The sequence below is a fragment of the Bombus pyrosoma genome, linkage group LG3, assembly GCF_014825855.1.
Source record: "Bombus pyrosoma isolate SC7728 linkage group LG3, ASM1482585v1, whole genome shotgun sequence".
NCBI classification, from domain to species: Eukaryota; Metazoa; Arthropoda; class Insecta; order Hymenoptera; family Apidae; genus Bombus; species Bombus pyrosoma.
Genome location: NC_057772.1, coordinates 14,003,695 through 14,024,317, shown reverse-complemented (window position 1 = coordinate 14,024,317; position 20,623 = coordinate 14,003,695). Strand labels below are relative to the sequence as shown.

Below are 20,623 nucleotides of genomic sequence, written 5' to 3'. Positions count from 1 at the left end.
TACAACGAGTAGCGGCGTTCCTTTGAAACTGTATTCAAGTACTGTTACTTCTGTGAGAGCGTCGATCAATTAATTCCAATCAACGCACTATTCAGTTAATTAAGAAATCTCGTTATTACATAAAATGGCACCCGACATATTTGTTTCGCTTATTTTAAAGAAAAAGTTATGACATACACGTTGTAAAGTTTATAGAGAGGATAGTTTCCCTTCTCGGTTACAGCATCGTACAAATACTGCATTTACTAACTTGTTTATACCGCTCAATAATCGAAGTAACGACGTACCGCTGTATTAATACGTTAAATACATGTTTCTCATTATTATTATTCTATCAAATATTTATACATTTTTATTACTTTCAATATAAAATTTAATCGATACGAATTTCGTTCATTCTAAGATAAATAAAGAACGCATCGATCGATAATGATATCTTCAACTATTAGATATTAAATATTTTACTGGACGGCTTATAACGCCGATACATGATATTAAATTGTTAATATAATTATAATATTTGAAGCAAACTTAAAGCCATCGTTAAAACATGACAGATAGTAAATATGATTTCAATGCATAAATGAAAATTAATATCAAATATCGAGGGACCTACAAATCATAAGTTACGATGATTAATATTAGAAACCTAGATTCTACTACTTTCACCTTACCTACATTTTTCTTCCGTTAATAACCTTGTTGAAATATTGCGCCTACAAAATTTCATAGTTGTACATATGTATTTGTATTTCTTAAAAAATTGTGACGTAATTCGCCCGAAGTAAAAAATTCTCTCTATAACTTAAACCATTAAAATGGCTTAAAACCACTATGTTCTTATGATTTCATATTACACGTAACTGTGTACAACACTGTCCCAGGCTTTTGAATAGAAGCCGTACCCAAAAAGGACTTTTTTCCAAGACGCGATGTCTTCTCAGCATTGCAGCTAGTTCCATCTGAAATTTCAAATTAGCTCAGAATAGAATGCAATATCGTATTTTAAATAAAATATGTTGATTACTTCAGCTTTTAAAAGTTAGCTATACAACAACTGATTATTCATGATTACTTACATCTAGTATTTCAATAATGAATAATCCATTGTGAAGGTGTCAAAGTATTATTAAGTATAATTCAACAGTGTTTGACACGTATGAAATCAAAAAAATCGCGAGTAGGCAAAATGAACGGAATCGTGAATACATAATGTTAAATCTAGGTTAAATTAAATAGAATCAAGTTCCAAGTTGCAAGTTAGTTGAGAATCGCTTCAGATGGCGGTAAATACGTGGCCATTGTATAGTCGGTAAAGCTGTTATCTTTCTTTACTGTAATTCTTTTAAACAACACAATTACGAACAGCCAGAAATCAAACATTATTTGTAGTTTTCGTGCATATATCTACGATATACGTAGACATAATTTTGTTTTACGTTTTCAACTCCATTCTTGGCAACCCTATACTTACAATTAGTACATAATACTCTTTCATTATTACAAACTACATATATACATACCTATAAAAAAAACAGACACATAGTTGATGTTTTCCTTTGGAGGTACAAGGCGATTTTTTCGATCGGTATTTTATTTTAAGCGCGTTCAAAGACAATTTTATAAATATCTTAATTATTTAAATAAGTGTATCGAGAGAAATAATTTATTTAAATATATTTATCCAGTATAATCCTGCGTATAAATTGTACGTATATTTCACGTACAAGCGTAACAAACATATACAAGCAACGTAACTGATGAAATTACGATAGTAATTAAACTTGTAACATTTGAAGATAGAGATCGTAAATACACGTATAAGTTTTTACCTTACATTGTTAAAACAAAAACGATCGATCACAAGCTATAACACAAAAAATAAAAAATGTGGCGAAACAAACACGTTTGCGTGATCATCAAATAGTTACTGGAGCGGTTAATATGTATACGCGGTTGGTAGTGGAGGCTTTACGGATGACTTTGGGTAACCTCTTCTAGATTCGAAGTTGTGTCGAGGAATTCTGTGGAAGGAGGTTGGCTCGGTGAAATATGGACTCGACGGTTGCGTCGCCGCCGCAACATTAATTGGTTCTATCGCCCAAACGAACACATGTCGGATTACTCGTCTCGCTCGGTTGGTACATGTACATACGTCAGGCGGCAGCACTGTCGACAAAGAAGAAGAAGCAGAAGCATCGAAGGTGGAGGACGAAAAGGAGGAAGAGGAAGAAGAAGAAGAAGAAGAAAGCAAGTAAGAGCAATAGCAACCACAGCAGCAACTATGGTGTAGCGAGAGAAAAAAGAAGGAAGAGAAGTAGAACGAGAAAAAGGAAGAACGAGATCGGGACAAGTCTGTCCTTTCATTAATCAGCGATTAAGCCTCTGGCCTCGGCCTTTATGAATTATTATGATACCACATCTCACGACATCGCCATCAGTCACGACTCGTCGTGTATCTCAGTAACTATCTCCGGGGCCGCCTGGCAGACGGCTTTACATTTATCACCGTCATCTTTTCAGCATGCTTGATTTATCTTCTCCGCATTATCATCTGGCACTTTGACATTTTGTTTGAATGGATAAGAGCGGCTAATGTCGTTTCGTCTTGGGAGCGGATACACATGGAATACGCGTGTCTGTGCACCACGAATCCCTGTATGTGCGCGAAAATATACGTTTGTATTTCGATTAGCGCCATAGAGCTGACGAACTTTAACTTGCTAAAAAGCAATAAATTCTTATTCTTGGATATCAATATCAATCGTACGGATGCACGCTACAAATCTAATGTTCTTTAAAGTAGCAACGGTATTTGGATGTTAAACTTAAATACCTACTTTCAGCCAGTACCGTCTAACTGTTTTATTAGTTTAACTGATGGAACTTTAAGTCCTAATTTTAGGTCATTCTTTATTAACACCAAATAAAATTTTCTCTCTGCGAAGCAATTAATATATATATATATATATATGTATAATAATATGAAATAATATGTGTTTGCAATCACAGTATTATTTATTATTTTGTAATTATTTCATGATTTAGTCATTTTAAACACAAAAATTTAGATGCTTGTGTCATACGATATAGTTAAGAGATGTATTATGTAATCTTAATGGAAATTGGAATTTTTAATTGAAAAATCCCGGTCTTCTGCAAATATTAAATACAAGGTAAATAAGCTTATTGTTTAATCATACATATCCAGAAACAATATATTCTTCATTCATCACCAGTCAATGTAACAGTAAATCCATTAATCAAACCTGGTGACATTTTGACACGCGCAGTTATTAATGCTTTTTCTTACCGCAGTTAAGATTGGCTTCCCGGCTGATAATATCATCCGACTAAATACAAGACGTCGATATGGATCGGTCACTTCTTATAATTGTAATTAGTTGGAATGTTACGATATCTTCCATAATAGAATGTTTCGTTAAACGAATAGATAACAAAACGGTATATCGTAGTAACTTGGAACAAACCAATGACAAATACGAGCCGAACGCGGTTCGTGCGAATAGGTTTCCACAATATTCATTTCATAGTATTATCTGATTTCGAATTTCCATTCGATAATATAAATTTAAATGCTTTCGCGTACTATCCTTTCAAATTGTATAATTCTTCCTGATGTTTGTGCAATCAAATAATACAAATTCAATTATCGTTTGAAGAAACGATTATAGGTATTTGTATCGTACAGTATTTAAAAATTTAATGTAATGGTTTCTGACAACGAATGAATATAATGTACGACCGAAAGAAGAAAAAGAATAAATGAAAATATAGCACTTACCGATTATGAATACGTATGTATGTTATGTAGTTGTTGCGAGTATTCTAGCAATATTGCAGAGGAAGACGGGAATGTAGCTTTAGTTCGAGGTACTTTCACGTATGGCACTGGTCTGAATTGTATTTATGTATATACCATTCTATTTTACGTTTCAGATTCTCGTGCCAATCTCTGATAAATGTCGACATTAATAATCATAAGTGTAAGTTACGGTCGGACCAACGGCCCAGTAAAAGCTATGGGGAAGTTAATGTCGAAAGAGAGAAAAAGGGAGACAGAAGGCCTGAGGATTAATGCTAATCAAGAATAAATTATAATCATACTAACACTCTCTTCACGGCCTCTGGGTTTTCGTTCGAAGCGAAGGAAGAGAAGCGGGACAGGGAAGGGAAGGGCTTTAATTTATTGGACAACCGAAAAGACATTGCGCGTAAGCGCATAACTTGTGTTTATCAGGATCCGGCCATTTACTCCTGAAACATATTACCGGTTTATCTGTTGGCCGGATAGCTATTTTATTTTAGAGACGTTTATCGTATGCTGCAGCACAGAATATATGTTTAAAATATATTCGTGTACAAATGCATTTACACCCGTGACAGGAAAACGTTGGTGGTAGGTAAGCTGTCCTGCCTGTTTTCGCGCTAGCACCAACGACGAAACAGCCACGTTTCTGCTTCATTCTGTTTACTGTCGAACGGACGCGTTACACGCTCGATAGCTCGACGACGTCGACATTGAGTGCCGATCATGCTGTTTACAAAATTATGCTGCGATTTTCTGTAAATTTGAAGCAGGAAAACACCGTTACGCGTCAAATCCCCTTTTACACGTTTGAATATGTTAAACACGCGCGAAACGTTCCTACGTAAAGGGGGAAACCGTTCTTCGTCGTAATGCTGCAACAGATTTGGTTTTCCACAAAATATCATTTTAATTTTATAAGATTTTATAATTTTGTAAATATCATTTTAATAGTGAAAACTGTAAAACTTGTAGTACGAACGATCTTCAAACGCGTGAGAAGAATTATATCTGAAATTATGGCTGACTATACTAGGTTTTGGACAAGTTGGAAAACTTATATTCAATGCATTATACAAAGAAAATTGAACACACTTAGTAATTCAGTTTCTCTCGCTGTAGATTCGCGTATGTTTAAAAGTGTCTCTCAAAAGTCATAGGATCGATGATCTACCGAAATTAATTCAGAATACAAAGGAAAGTGTATCGCAAACATATAAATAAGAAAAATATACCATTGCGATATCGCTCAGTAGGTATACGACTTCGTGCCTGTAATTGCCGTAGCAATATAATCTAATATACATATGTATATTAATAAAGTAAAGAATGATTCGTGCAATGAATTTCTTCTCGCGAATAAGAACTTGAGAAAATAGTTGTTACAAATGAGCAATTTATCGGGCACGCAGCCGTTAACTATCCACTCTCGGTTTAGCACCTTGCTGTTACTAGCAACTTTCGTTTTCCTCTTTTAACCGACTATGAATGTACAACTCTCGTACCAATAACTTGTCGAGAGATATTCGAGCAGTTATTTATTTGTTTTAGTTAAAAGTACGAACTAAAATATACCTAATACTTTGGTTGGAGGTACAGACGTTTTGAAAATAGTGTTAAAATAATATGACATAGTTTATCGATCAATCTGATATATAATAAATTACGTATCTAAGCATATGCTCGGATCATGCAAAAAAAAAAGATATAATTTTTAAGTTACACAAGTGTCAATGATTTAAATTGAGATCGTGCCATTGACGTGATATTGAATTATAACGTCGTAAAAGTTGCAACAACGTTGCAATTTTATCTCGGCCGTGTCATAACTTTGAAAACTAACGTGAACGATAAATGATAATACGAGTACGAGCAGCGAGTAAACTATAAACGATATAACATTGTTGATGTGGTATAGATAAAAGAATAAATAGAAATAGATCATCGACGGATCAAGAGGTACATACGTATGCCACATTTATCTGTAAACTTGAAAAAATGTCTTTGCCGCAGTTATTTTTGAAATAGTAGAGAGATAAAACTTGCTGGATCGGTGGTATAACACTTAGAAGCGAGTCGGGAAGATAGTAAGTATATAGGGAGAGAGAAGATGGAGCAGAGCACCGCTTATTTACTCAAGCCGCGAGTTGATGTATGGTCCGCTGCTGGACGTTGTCGGTGCCTTTCATTCGACCGCCTCTTGCAGAGACAAGAGATAACCTCGCCTCTGATCAACGACTCTCTACAGCTCTCTAAAGGCCCTCGCTACATGATCCAAGCATGGGGCTGGCATGAATCTCGAGCCATACGTGGTGGAACCGAGGCCCCAGGCGCGGATCGTGTAATGGAGAACCCGAAGATCGTTCCTCTTTCTGGCCTTTCGAGCCAAGCTAGCCGCGGACATCAGCCTGTGATTCGACCAGCAGCCAGATTTCACTGCTAACGCGATAATTAAAGAGGAATGACCAGCACGATTTACGGTACCTAATGTGCTGCGGTACTGCTCGTTAACTACACTCTGTTAGCTAATGTGACGTAATAGTACTGCGAAACGAATAAAACTTGTTACATGCGTTTTATTCTCGTGACAGACGATTTGAGATTTCAAACGATGCAATTCTTCACGAGAAAATACATTCCGTGATCGACAAAGTAATTTATACCAACGGTCGAATAATTTGTGAACTTACTCAAATAGGTACGTGCATCATTCGGTTTGGATTATTCTCATTTTATTATTCGTTTCATTTCGTTTCATTGGAATACAGCTACGTATAATTACCGCTCTTCAAACGTTTAAATCGTGTCTCTTATGCGCGTTATGTGCGAAAATAATTATGCAAATGAAACATCGCAATGTATATGCATTTTTGAGGTATAAAAGTAAAGTGGTTGAAGTGAAAATATATGTCTGGTTTTCTCGCTATTTTCGGCGATCAATCTCGTATTCGTATCTTAATATTGATGAAGTACTTTCCAAGATATATGATCCTGTCACTTATTATCATACTTCAATGTTATCTATTTAAGAAATCTGATAATAGCGATTTATCCGATTAAACATCGATACACGAGAAGCAAATATGAATTACTATAACAGCGTGACATGAACGTTCTCTATCCGTGTAGTCGACACGTGTCTGGAGATTATTCGTGATACATGACGGACGTTGCAATTTAGATAATAATTAGAATATGCTTTGTAGAAAGGGTCGACTACGAAACTACGCTTCGAAGGGAAATGCATTTGAGAAAGTTTAGCGAGAAAGAACGAAGAGCCCGATAGTGTGATCGTTGGCCTTGTAACGCCACTTATAAATCCGAGCCTGACGGTAGAACTATCAGAGTCCGGCATGGAGCTTCTCGTATAATGCGTGTGGTGCTGCCCACGGGGATATACATGAATTAAGCGACGGTTATTGCCCAACGAAATGCACGTTGGAAGTTTATCACTGGACTCATACACGCATACATGCGCTTGTTAACACGCCTGCTTACCGTAAGATTACGCAGTATAACATAACCCGAAGCAAACAAAATAACGCCAGTGTACGACGATTTTCACGGCATTCCTTTATCGCGATCAGATGTTCCGCGCCGATTCGACTCGAATGTACACGTGTTCGCCTTCTACCTTTTCGCGAGTAAATGTTTCCTCGGCCGTCATAATGATGTCATCGTCGATGCGCCGCTTTGCCGGCAAGTACGTATTTCAAAAACCTTATGCTCTTTATTATACTGTGAAATGTTACTGGTGCATCGTATATAAGTAAGTACTATATAGCACGCGGGTACCGATAGATGTGCAAAACCGTTTCCGCCGTCGTACATCCTCGCTGGTTTAAAAACCTCGCGCATCCGTGCAATTTTTCTTCTGCTCCAACGTCTTTATAAATTGCGTTTTGTATATTTATGTTCGATCGTGGCCATTGGATAAACTGTTATTAAAATACTCGCGCGGATCGAAAATTCTCTTCTAGAATGATAAGATAACTAAGATAAGCGACGTATAGCTGAACTTTATTAGTGGAATAGTGTAGTACATTAAGAACTTTGTGAATTCGTAGTAACATTAGTGTGTTAAAATTATGTTCAGGTATTTTTCTAAATGGTACTAATAACTTATCGAGATTAAAATTGGTGACTATCATGATCCGAATATGAAATTTTAGTTTCAGCAATTCATGCGTTCGGAAGGTATACGTATAACAAATTCTGATCCTGATATACATATAGCAAATATCTAAACATCCGACACTATTGAACGTTCCATCTGGCGCCTAGACATAACCCAGATTTAATCCAATCGAACTGTTTTCATTTTCAAAAGTATTTCTTCTATTGACCGAAACATAAATATGTATGTACAATGATTATGCCACTCTTGATGTATCTACGTATGTACCTCATATATGCCATTCGTATATCTCACTAGTACTTATTTCTTTAAAAAACCGATTGTAGGTATTCAGAGTTAACTGAGTTTAATCCATGCATAATATAGCATACAATTAGATAATTAACAAATAATATTTCAAGAATACGCTAATTGTCGAACTTTAATAATAATATGTGTATACCTTCGTGATGATCTGTATCTTTCAAACGCATAAATTGTCAAAACAAGGATTTCATATTTCTGGTTTACACGTCTATGAGAGTATAATAACGCCAATCTGAACGGATGGTATACCATTATGGGGAATGGCGGTGGAGAACCATATAGCCAAATTTGAGGCCTGACAGTCTATTATTTTACGCTCTATCGTTAGAAACAAAGAAATAAGGAAGGATCTATACGTCATCAGAGTAAAGGAAGAAATAATTAAGGCAACCGACGATTACAAAAAGAGAATGGAAACACAGATTAGTCCATTAGCCAATAATATATAAGATGAATATATCTCGTGTAAGCTTAAAAGAATACACCCTGAAAACTTAATAAACAAATAAACATCTGTAAACAGAAATGGAGGCATCGTCGTCGTGTTATTTTGCCACGTTAAAACAATTTGTGTAATGTCTACTGACAAGTTGCAAAGTATATAGCAGATATAAAAATAAGAACTTCTGGTTTACCCACTTTCCTCGTGACACTCATCAGGTTTCCTTTCAGTCTGACGCATGTGTCGTTAAAGTATAGCGCTTTGTCTTTAACAAAAATTATATTCTTGTTACAAACATTTTATTCAACTTTGAATAATATGTTGTACGATTTTACTTACATGTGTAGTATTCTAGTGTAATAATTGGTTTACATAACGCATGCAATAAATGGACTTGATACAACTTCTACCCAACTAAAGAAAGAAAAGTTGAGTCATGAAAGATATATTACGTGTAGTTTAAAGTAGAAGCGCTAGAAGATCCGATGAACGATTACAAGATGTCTAATATGGCTGTGGTTACGAAGCGGCGTACAAATAACGTGAGCAATGCAAACAAGAGAAACTGGAGGGAATGTTGCAAAATACGGTCGAATCGAATCTCGGTGTACGAGCGTTTGGAATTCTCGCGGACTGGCTACCGATATAGCCGGTAACAATGGAAATGGACTTGGTGAGTATTGAGTGGCCCCCACAAGTGGTCGAACATTCCAACATCGAATCGCTGGTAGAGTTCGAAATGTGAACATACACGCATTGCAGAACGAAGACCACAAGTGCAGTTTCGCGCCCCGTTTCTCGTATGCATGCATACCGCATTGCTAACAGATCGGCCAATTTTCGACGGCGATATGTTAAGACCCCCTACAATGTAATGGCTCCAAATCCTCGGAATACGATATCCACGAAGGTCTTTCGGCTTCGAAACGTAGTATAACCGATTTCAGTCCTTCTGATATTCCGATGTGGTTTCCGTTACAACGCAAACGGTGTCCCAGACTGACTCAAAATCCTGATACAGAAGGCTGACTGCGGTCTCTCCGCAATGCGACAGTATTGTTACTTTCAATTTGAGTTAAATGATAATTTTCTTCTTCTTATTTTCTATTGCATGCTCGATATGTGGGGATAAATTTTTGGAAAGGATCTTCTTTAAAGAGAAATTCTGATCTACCGAAAAGATTTTTCAAAATTCGAAACATTAATTAACGTACCTAGTTACGAAACAGCACGCAACACGGCATTGGCAAGAATAGTAGAATCTTTAAAGTAAAAATAATAAATCAATCGGTGTGAGTCGTTATCTCAAATTATTATTTTCTATTTCAATTTCAAATAAAATTTGCTTAAGCCTGCCATTATAATATTAAACTCATAAATATATCGGTAACTATGTATGTTTCTGCCGTATATGTCGTCCTTGCTATATACGAGTTTTGCTTATAAAACAATATTTCATGTAATAAATGGTTTACGAGTCATTGAAAGTAAGATACGATTGCACTTAATGTAGAAGTCTTTTATTTGGAGGAATAAATTTAAATAAATTCATAATCTTCGTTTAAAGATTTGTCTGTAGATAATTTACTATAATATGATAATACAGCAGAGGTAATAAACAAAACGATAATGAAAACACCAGCGCGTCTTAAATTTTATCTCTCTGGTGTAAAACATTAATATCTCAATGTCGTTAAAGTAAGAGCGACGTTATTTGATTTTAATCTCGTTTAATCGTAAACTATATAACAATTTTTATGTAATTACTTGCATTTTTACTGCCATTTGATAAGTATCTAATTTGATAAGTAACTATTAGAACTATAGAATGTTGGCCAATTAACGTTGGAGAAAGGTTGAAAACACCGAGCCTTTAGACTAGAATCGGCACATGAATTTCAAGCGTATAGGGTGGCGACGAATCCTTTTGGCGGCAAATGTTACCGACGCATACAGAAAGAAGGGGAAAGGCACACAGGGTGGAAGCGGTTTCGATGAACAGAGAACCGCATTGTTTGTCGCGGAAGGCATTCTCCGCAGTCGGCTGTCACCGGAAACATTCATTACGGCGCGTCGCCTGCTAGGAATCACTAATGTATTCGACGAGAACGACGTGGATGTTCCCGCTGTAACGTTTCCGAGGGAATCGGCGCTTCGCCGAATCGGGAATTCATATGGACAAAGAAGCTATCGGAGGACTTCTCTCGTGGTTGTGCGAGAGAACTAACTGGACCTTCCGTATCTTTCTACCTCTTTCACTCAATCCTTGCCATTCACTTTTTCTGCTTGCTTATACGCTATATAATATATACGAACTGGCCTGTTTTCTCGTTTAGTTTGTATTTTCTGTTTTGCGTTAGATTTTCACGCACCAAAGTATCATCATCCAGATATTCGAGTTACATGTGTTAAAATACATATACTATGGAAAATTTTTGTGGATATATTACATGCGTTGTTCAACGCTTTTCGCAATTCCATTGCTATTGTAACGAGATACGATGTCATAATTACAGCGGTAAAATTTGAGACCAATCTAGAAATGTATTAGGTTGTCCGAAAAGTTTCTTTCGCTTTATGAGGAAATGATAGACGCACAACGTTTTCTGCTTTATATTATTTCGTCGAATTACGTACGATCCATTTTGTTCTCTTGAGATAAACACCGCGACATTTCACAGACTTAGTTTCACGTTTGTACGAAGGTGCACTGTTATAAAAAACATGTTTGCGAAAGAGAGACACTTTTCGGACATGTAACAAAGAGTATATCGCAAAGCTACCCCTACTGAATAACGAATATACCGTATGAGAAATTATCTTGAACGTATAATTAATACTATATCAAATGATTTCATTAAATGTAACGGATAAATGACTGTTTAGATAATTTTGTGATTTAGGCGAAGTGTGTTGACAACGAACGTATTGCGATATATTTATACACATTTTCAGGTTTGTTTCAAACTTTACTAATCTATCACGTGGTATGTCATACAAAATAGTTTGTATAGCACATACATGTACTACATACTCGGAATAACTCTTCACAGGTGTTAAAATGCATTAGTGAGCCTGTATAGGTAGACAAGCCAATGCGCTCGAAATAAAATAATTCAGAAAACCATTGACTGAGGTAGAACCGTATTGAAAATATGAAGAATAAAAAGATGATGAAGGAACTTTCTACATTTCTTATTTTCTCTACATTTACATTTACAGGGAAATCGAGTTATTTCTTACTCGAAATATAGAAATTGTAAAATAAAAAAACATATGATAAGAACAAATTATTAGAATCATTGGAAGAAGAAGTAAAGAGGGATTGTGAGATAAATGTACAATAAATTAGCAATTTTTTTTTTGTTAATTCTTTTATAAAATTTTATTTGTAATAAAACAATAAAAAGAGATTATTGAAACGATTCGTGTAATGTGGTGATGTAATTACGATAGAACAAAACTACATTTAAACATAACGAATGAGGTAGAAATACAAATACGAATAGAAAACGAATTTAATATTTCCAAATTTGATGGTTAATCTAAGGATAGAGAAAAAGAAATAGACAGAGAAGTGAATGCTAAAAGCTTTTTTACGTAGCAACGCGACGCGTCGGTAGATATACATAGGAACATTATAACAGTTTGGAAATGTCTGATTGTCAATCGTTCTCATCGTCTCATTGGAAATATGGATGAAATAAATATTTATATAATCTAAAGGATTTAGAGAAGAGAAAGCGTTAATAAAACGAATATATATTTGCTGTATTTTTTATTTTCTTGCACCTACGTATATATTATAATCTGAAAAATAAACAAACGAATTATGCAAAGATTGTATCCATATCATTTGTAGGATTTTAATCTTATTGGAATAGTACGGTTAACAGTAAGATACGTAAACGTTTTATTGTCCAAATAAAGGAAAAAATATTGTAAACTGTAAAATAAATAACTGGAAGAATAGCAAAATATCGAGAAATATTATTTCCAAAAAAGTTCAAGAAGTGTGTTCAAAGAACGATTTAATAAGAATATTATTGAAGCCCGTTGGAAAGCGTTAAGAAGAAAGGCGTCAACTTTGTACATAGTGGGAGGAGAATCTCCGTATAATTTGACAGCAGCCACGGACCCTAATAATTTCTTGTGAAAGAAGGCGGAGCACGCTGCGATGAACATATTCGACTAACAGAGTTATATTAGAAATGTTCTTTTACCGGCTCGAATTGAAACGAAAAGAATTAATAACTATACATATAATATACATGTAACCAACATTAAATATCGAAACATAAATGTAAGGATGATATCATTTATAGGATATCTCAGGTAAGTAATAATTTTTCAATGTTTTTGTATTTCCTTGCATTTACATTCGATACTATTTATCAGTACTAAAGATAATACGTAGTGGAATATGGAACAGTTAACGACAGCTATTTAATCATCTGAAATCTAAAATATGAGCCAGTTACTAAATAATTTTGGTGTTCCCGTTGATTATCGAGTACTAAATATTCATGTTTACCGGCATAAACTTCAGCAAGTGGAAGATATGCCTGTCAAAGTAGAGATCATAGATAATAAAGCTGAATAGGTTTAGTTTATAGGTTCCCTGAATATCGTTCGCGAGTTAAATTACTGAGCAGAATTCAATGTTCATGCGAGTGTTTTTCGCAACCTTCGCGTTTCCTCACGACTATTCGATCATCCGTGACGCAAACGAATGTTAACTAAGTATAGCCTTCTATGGAATACAGTCGTCATTAGCACGTTTTTTTCCTTCGGCTCGATTCGAATAGATAGAGAAAGAAAAGAAGAAAAAAGGATTAAAGAGCACGACGAGGAGAAAAATAATTTAGCTTGCTCGCCGAGGCAAACGTTATTATCTCGGGAAATCGTTGTAACTTGTAATTTTAGAGCAAACTTCTTGCAAATACGTGGAACAGCTAACGTTACCGAAAGCGTGTCCGAGACAGGCAGTTTGTATTGTCGGTTGTTCCGTCGTATTCGTGCGAATGTACATACACGGAAGTGAAGAAAGTAGAGAAGCGAACTGTAGTTTCACGGGTGCTAGAAAGAACAACAACAGTGCCGGTTAAAAGAGCTCGAACGAGCAAGTACAAAGTTTATAGGTTCTCAGAACGATCCGGCCGGGTTAAGTCAAATCGAATGCGCGTGAATACCTACCATAACCGTCACTTTCTTCGTGGCCAGTCGATGATCGAGTAAGCGAGCAGCAAGTATAGCTTTGCCAGAGATTCGAGTCGTTGTTGGCGGGTGTTTCGTCCGAGCTTGGGGAGTTTGATAGCGAGAGAAAAGAGCGTTTCTCGGTCGTAGTGGCGTTGCTAGCAGACCGGTTGTTATCCAGCCATAAGTATACAGAGCTGCGCAAGGGGGGAAGTGCACACATCGGTACCAACTGTGTAATTTGAGGGTAATTCCGCGAGTCGTATAACCTGTAGGTAATGCCGGCAGGCAGGCAACCAGCCAGAGAGTGCATCAGTGCGCTGCTCGTTTCGTTTAATTGGTCGTTCCCGGGTTTACGAGGTTTCAACCGAGGCGCTACGACGACGAGAGATGCTACGCGTTGCAAAGGATAGTTCAACTGCCAACCACCAGCTCAAATCTACTCGCTCAGAGTTTCAAGCATCGCTAGCACCGCTTTCATCGAAACTTTGTCGGCCGGACAAATCTTCCCTAGGCTCGCCACTTCGCAAATTTCCCTCTCTACTTTCCAGATATAAACGCCTGCTCCTATTTGCTCTCGTAAATCGTTTCAACTTGCACGAATAATTATTAATGAACTATACCTGCACGACGTACGCAGCACTCTTAATGGTTCGTTTAACATTCGTTCTTTTAATCCTTTTTGATTTTTTTAAATTTAGAGATCAAATTACCATACTGACATCGATGACGAGGAAGTGGAAGGATCATGGAGCAGAATTAGATGTTGGTAAAAATTGACAAAATAACGCGTGGTATGGACGATGAGCGCGCGATCGAATTGTAGCGATGAACCTTTCTTCATGTACCGGACCGAATCATCGAGACCTAAAGGTTTGCTATGTAGATAGAGAAGCGAGTAACATACGTATGTACGTAGGAAATGCGAGCAGAGGGTTTAATATTGCTAGCCAAGATAGAAGCAATAAATGCTTGTCAAGTAAATCAGGATGAAGCGCCATCGAGGAGCGCGTAATGGCCGCATTAAGTGAATAACTCACGGTTGCAGTGTCAGACTCCGGGGCGCAACGTGAGCTGTGCGTTGGACTGTTAGGAACTGTTAGGGGTGATAGCGGTGCCATCAAACAACTTTACGGCGTTAAGTGCTCCCGAGACCGACTGTTGATATATTACCAACCTAATTTCTGCCAAATACCTATACGCACGCTGTCTCTCACCGAAACGTGTGTATTAAGTGCATCGCAGCTATGGTGTCCATTCGTTTAACTTGTCGATGGAGGATAGAAACAATATTACGACTAACATACACAGCATGTGCAAACGGTAGTTTACATCTCTTTCCTTCTTAATTCTTTCTTTCTTAAAGTTTACATCACATACTTATTTGCAATATGCTATAATTAATGTTTAACAGAACGTTCGATATGTACTTATTAAGTCGAACAATATGTTCACCCGACTCTCGCAAGTGCATGAGAATAAGTAGACGAATACAAAAGGAAAGATTTCCAAAGTTTTAAATACTTCACAGAATTCAGTGTTCCGACATTTAAACAAAGTAGAGATCATAAACGAATGACGTGTTATAATGTCGATGATTTACATAGGTAGATCGTGAGGAATTTGTCATAGTTCTTAAGTAGGACAATGTGTAATCTGTGTACTTCACAAAAATTATCTGTGTTTGAAGACAACATTCTTGCCTCTTCGAGGAATTTGCAATTATATAGGTACATATTTACTTTACATATCTACAAGCAATAATACTTAGACATAACGACCATTTTGTAAAGAAACTGTAGCTAACTGTATCTAGTAGGAAAGCATAGTTAATACAATAGTAAATACCGAACCCTGCTCTATTTGATGTTTCAACTCCTCCAAAGATTTAAACAATTTTTTCATGAAAAATCGCTAAACAATACCCATAGAAAATGTAAAAATATGCGTGCCGAAACTTTTAATAAAAAGATAAAGATTTAAAAGTATAAATGACCTAATATACTGGCAGAAAATGAAATGAAACAAATATTTCCGTAAATGAAGAAAGAGTAACAGATTCATTTTAAGAGTTTTTGAACTCTATAAGCGAATAATTCTTAGAAATCTGGAATAACAAAACGACATAATTAGACGTTAAGAAAATGCATAGAATCACCTGGAAATTATTTTAGTTAAATATATGATATTGTAAAGAAACTACGACGGGCTAGATTAAAGAAAAAAACAATATTTCGTATACACTACTATTGTATAATCTGTATGTACAGATGTTTATATGTATACACGATCAAAAGTAAATGTGGAGATACTTATTACATCAATGTATTAATTATTTAAACTGCTTTTTCCATTTATGATATTTTATTTCCTTATTATATTGCTACGTTAGAGCGACTCGTCGCAAGACGCGATTTATTCGTAAAAATATAAACTTCAGTGTATACGCAGAAGTGAGCTTTCGCACTCGTCGTTTGAATATTCACTTCATTCTACCATATGTCTCTCAAATACATTGTAAAATCTGTATAAACAGATTAATCCGACTATCCTATTTATTAGATACACTACTAGACACGGATTATATTTGTGCGTAAAGCGTAAAATCCGAATTTTGAAAAACAGTCCTTTGCTCATTTAATTGGGAAAATACTTAATGTGCGAAAGTTGATGTACAAAATAGCATAGTTTGTGTGCAAAATGAAGATTGGAATGGCGACGATGTGGAACGGTAGTCGGATGAAAAAATGATCTAGGTATAGGATAATAGCCGCGCGTTAACCAGAAATATTTCACATCGATGCCAAAACGACATCGTTTACACCAAACGCCTTTGTTCGAACTGTTCCTCTGCCTCGGTAACCCGCTCGTTCTTAGAATTAGTGACATGGAAAACATGGCAGTTCGACGGCGTGTAGAGAGACAGTGATATACCAGGAAAACAAGCGTAAGAGCGCAGGAACTGAGGAATATATTTATAGCCGCCTCGAGCTATTAAGATAATTTATCGGGGCCATTACCGAACAAACGAGAGCATTAATCTATTCTAGCTTCATAAAGAGAACTTCGTCGACGATTTTGTAGCCTGCGCGCCAAACGAGCACTTCGGAGTAAATTGATGGATCCCCCTGACCTGGCTGAGGACCCTCCGTAAATTGCTCGTAAATTTTTATTTATTCCGCCGCAAATAAAAGTTCGAGATGAAGGGCGAGAGGGAGGAAGAGAGGAAGAGAGAGAGAAAGAGAGAGAGAGAGAGAGAAGCAAGCAACAGTGTGGGAGAACGAAAGAGAAAATGATAAGGAATAGAAGGAAAGAAGGAAGAGAGAAAAGAATTGCGCGGCTCGGTTCGTGGCTTCGATTTCCCGGCGCTCGCATCACCGTTACTCAACGATTCCTAATAGCATCGTCGATTTTCCACGATCACAATTTTTAATCGAGCCCTGTCAACGCTACCGAAGTATCGTAATATTATATTCTGCGATATTTGAAACGCACGTATCAGGGTGTCTTTGTAAAACGAAATACATACGACACAAATATATTTCTATTTATAATTATACAGATACGCAGAAAAATACAAGGAAAGAACGGCAACATTTCCAAACCAGCTGGCTGCTGAAGCGAGCGGAACTCTCATAGAAAGAAGACTAAAAGGAAAACACACCACTGACCTCGCTAAAGAAATGAAAAAAATGTATACATATATTAATACTGTTCTTAAACCATCTAGTTTGTTTACTTGTTTGGTAATTGCTCTTTTACCTTTTAGCATATTATGAGTTAATCAGAGATAAGGATAGTTTTACATTTTTTATTCTAAAATTAATGTATCTAATTATATAATTAAAAATGAAGCAATCTAAAATACTTCGTTCATATACTTGAAATAGAAATATCGATATTTATACATGTACCCTGTTTGCTATCTAATTTTAAATTACTTTATGGTATAAAGACTACAAGTTAGTTACAATTATAAATAATATTAGTATAGAATCATCTCACATTTTAATCGAGTTTCATTAAGATAATCTTAATTTAGGCAATCTCTGCTTTTGTTAGGGAGAATAGAACATTGTAAATACGCAAGCTATCGCACGATACAAAATTTAACTTCTTGCTATAAATTTATAGATTCTGAGAATATTTTTTCTACGATTTTCATTCGATTCGGGCATAAACAAGCTAAAAGAGAAAGACCTTAAATTACGATTAAAAAGATACGTCGAAATCTATTAATCTGAGCAAAGCAGCTGAAAGATTTCAGTGCGAAGGAAGATAATTGCACCAGAAATCGTCCGATACCATTTGCATATTACGAGACGGAAGCTTGCGAACATCATAGTTGACATCGAAACCAAATTGATTATACGAAGACAGAAGGAGATTCCAAAATGTGGAAAACGTTGAAAACAAATGTGAAAGAGAGGAAAGTAAGGAAGACTAATCGATAAGGTGAAAGAAAATTGTATAAGAGGACGAAGCGATGCTCATCGTACATCCGCCTGGAGAAATGATCGAATAGGCCGGAAAGGATCGCGTCGGATTCGAAACCCAGTGGCGTGACGGGCTGCCTACTCGCGGCTAGGTCTGCATTGATCAAAGCGGCAATTACTGTCATCGTAATATTACTCGGGACTCGGGACGTTACTCGTGGCGAGGGTAAAGCAGAGGGGTTAGGCTAAATCGGCCCTCAGACTCTCGGAGACGTGGCGTGGCGCGGCTCCTCGATGTTCTAGCTACATAGTGACGTGCTTAGGTACGTCGCAAGTAGATTCCGAACATTGATCGACTAAATTCAAACCCTCCTGAAGAATTAATTTCAAGAAAAAGAAGCGATACTTTCAAATAGACTGGAATCTAAACGCGACAGATTTAAATCCCCCCTGAGTACTTCGAGGAATAAGAAAACATTCCGAAGAGGAATCGAACCTGGTTCGAATCTTTACAATCGGAAACTCTCACTCTGTTGAAATCAATTTTCTCAGCTGTCATTTTTGAATCGCTTTATATGCAAACGTGAAGATAAAACTTATTTATTGTTCTATTTATCGTCTATAATTTTATAGAATATTTCTAAAGTCCTAAGAATTCAACGATACGTAAATACCTTTCTGACACTCGCCATTTAACTGCTACTTGTAAGAGGTTCGATTCGTTCAAATATAGAAGTAATTGCAAGTAAATTTTCGATATCTGTCGATATTCGTTCCAAGATTCGAAACAAGTTTTCGAAGATGATACACTTCGCAATTAAAACAAGTGAATCATTTTACCTATTTTACGAGTAGGATTCGAACACGATATAAAGTGATACTGTCGTATTAAATTTGATTTGGATTTATGAGTATATATTGAACTTGATCCCATCACTAGTTCTAGCTCGTACACCATCCTACGTCACCGCACCCCCTGGGCCATACCGCTTTGCCGCCGCTCGTTTCAGCCGTTTAAACGTTACTCGCTCGTATAGAGGCTGCCTGTGTAGCTCGAGTAATGATTTCCCGGAATCGCGTTTGATGTGGCGGCCCGTTATTAGTTTTCTATGGGAGAACCAGCAATTTTTCACGTCGCTCGTTTTTGACCCCCGTTATGATTTGTTGGCTTCGGATTTTACACCGAATACCAGTTGCTCGTGGGTGGAGGAGCACCGATAGTCGCCCTCCACTCGCCAACGTCGTTTGCCTCTATTGCCCGATCCTTTTCCCGTCAGCCAGCGTTTCCCAAACCGCGTCATAATCTGCCGCCTAATCGGTTTACTCTCTCCTCGCAAATTAAACGTTAACAATAACAACTGGTCTAAAACGCTATTCAAAGGGTTACCATTATCGAAAACTCTTACGATAAAAAAGTACGCAATTGAGTAACTGTTCCCTGAATAAATCTCACACATCGTCGGTTTACTTTAAACTATTTTTTTCTGTATTATGCTTAAATATTTATACGATACAGCTGAGTGTATTAGATGAAAAATTAACGAGATGACGCATATGAAAGTATATCATTTTTCTTAGTTAAATATGGTCTGTGTATGTGTTTTACGTTATTTATTTAAAAGCAATATCGTATTTCTTACGTTTCATGTCAACGCAGATAGTATAAATCTAAAGATAGCTGACTGCTGTATGGAAGGAAATTTGAGAAACACTGTTGCCGACACGTTCTTTCGAAATAATTCGTTTCCCGGTTGAATTATGACCGAAATACTCGGACGACTGCGGAATGGTAATTCTTACAAATTCATGACACGGCAAACTGATAACGTTGACGAATTTAATTACATTCTGATCATGCTGTAATGAAATTTAAACAAGAAACAAATTAAATATTTCACGATATTTTCTCTTATATTAATACGAAAGCGCAGTATATTTGCAAACTCGTTTATTTAGATCGATATATAATTTTTTATCAATTTTAATTTAGGCACTCGAGCAAGTTCGGACGAAAATTTTCTCTAATTGTTCTTTAAGTTCTATCTTGTTCTTGTAAAAAAAAAAAAATAAAAATATCTGTTCCTTTATACATTTGTTAATTTATATAATATCTAAATATCGATTAATTTCTAAACTAATTTAATCCATCTAATTTAATCCGTTGAAAAATATGAAGATGTTTTGCCTCTCTTATGATAAAGGCGTGATTTAAGAATTCCAGAGATTTAAAAAAAAAAAGTGTTACTAATTTGACTGGTAATTTCTGTGTGACACGG

At 36.3% G+C, this 20,623-nt stretch overlaps 1 long non-coding RNA gene across 1 annotated transcript; it reads right to left on the bottom strand.

Moving 5' to 3' along the window:
* Positions 1-339: 339 nt before the first annotated feature.
* On the bottom strand, positions 340-1,204 carry LOC122566345. Its single transcript, XR_006316472.1, has 2 exons — positions 1,080-1,204; positions 340-962 (listed from the first exon to the last, which is right to left on the bottom strand). It is a non-coding gene; the product is annotated as an uncharacterized LOC122566345 (long non-coding RNA).
* Positions 1,205-20,623: the final 19,419 nt, after the last annotated feature.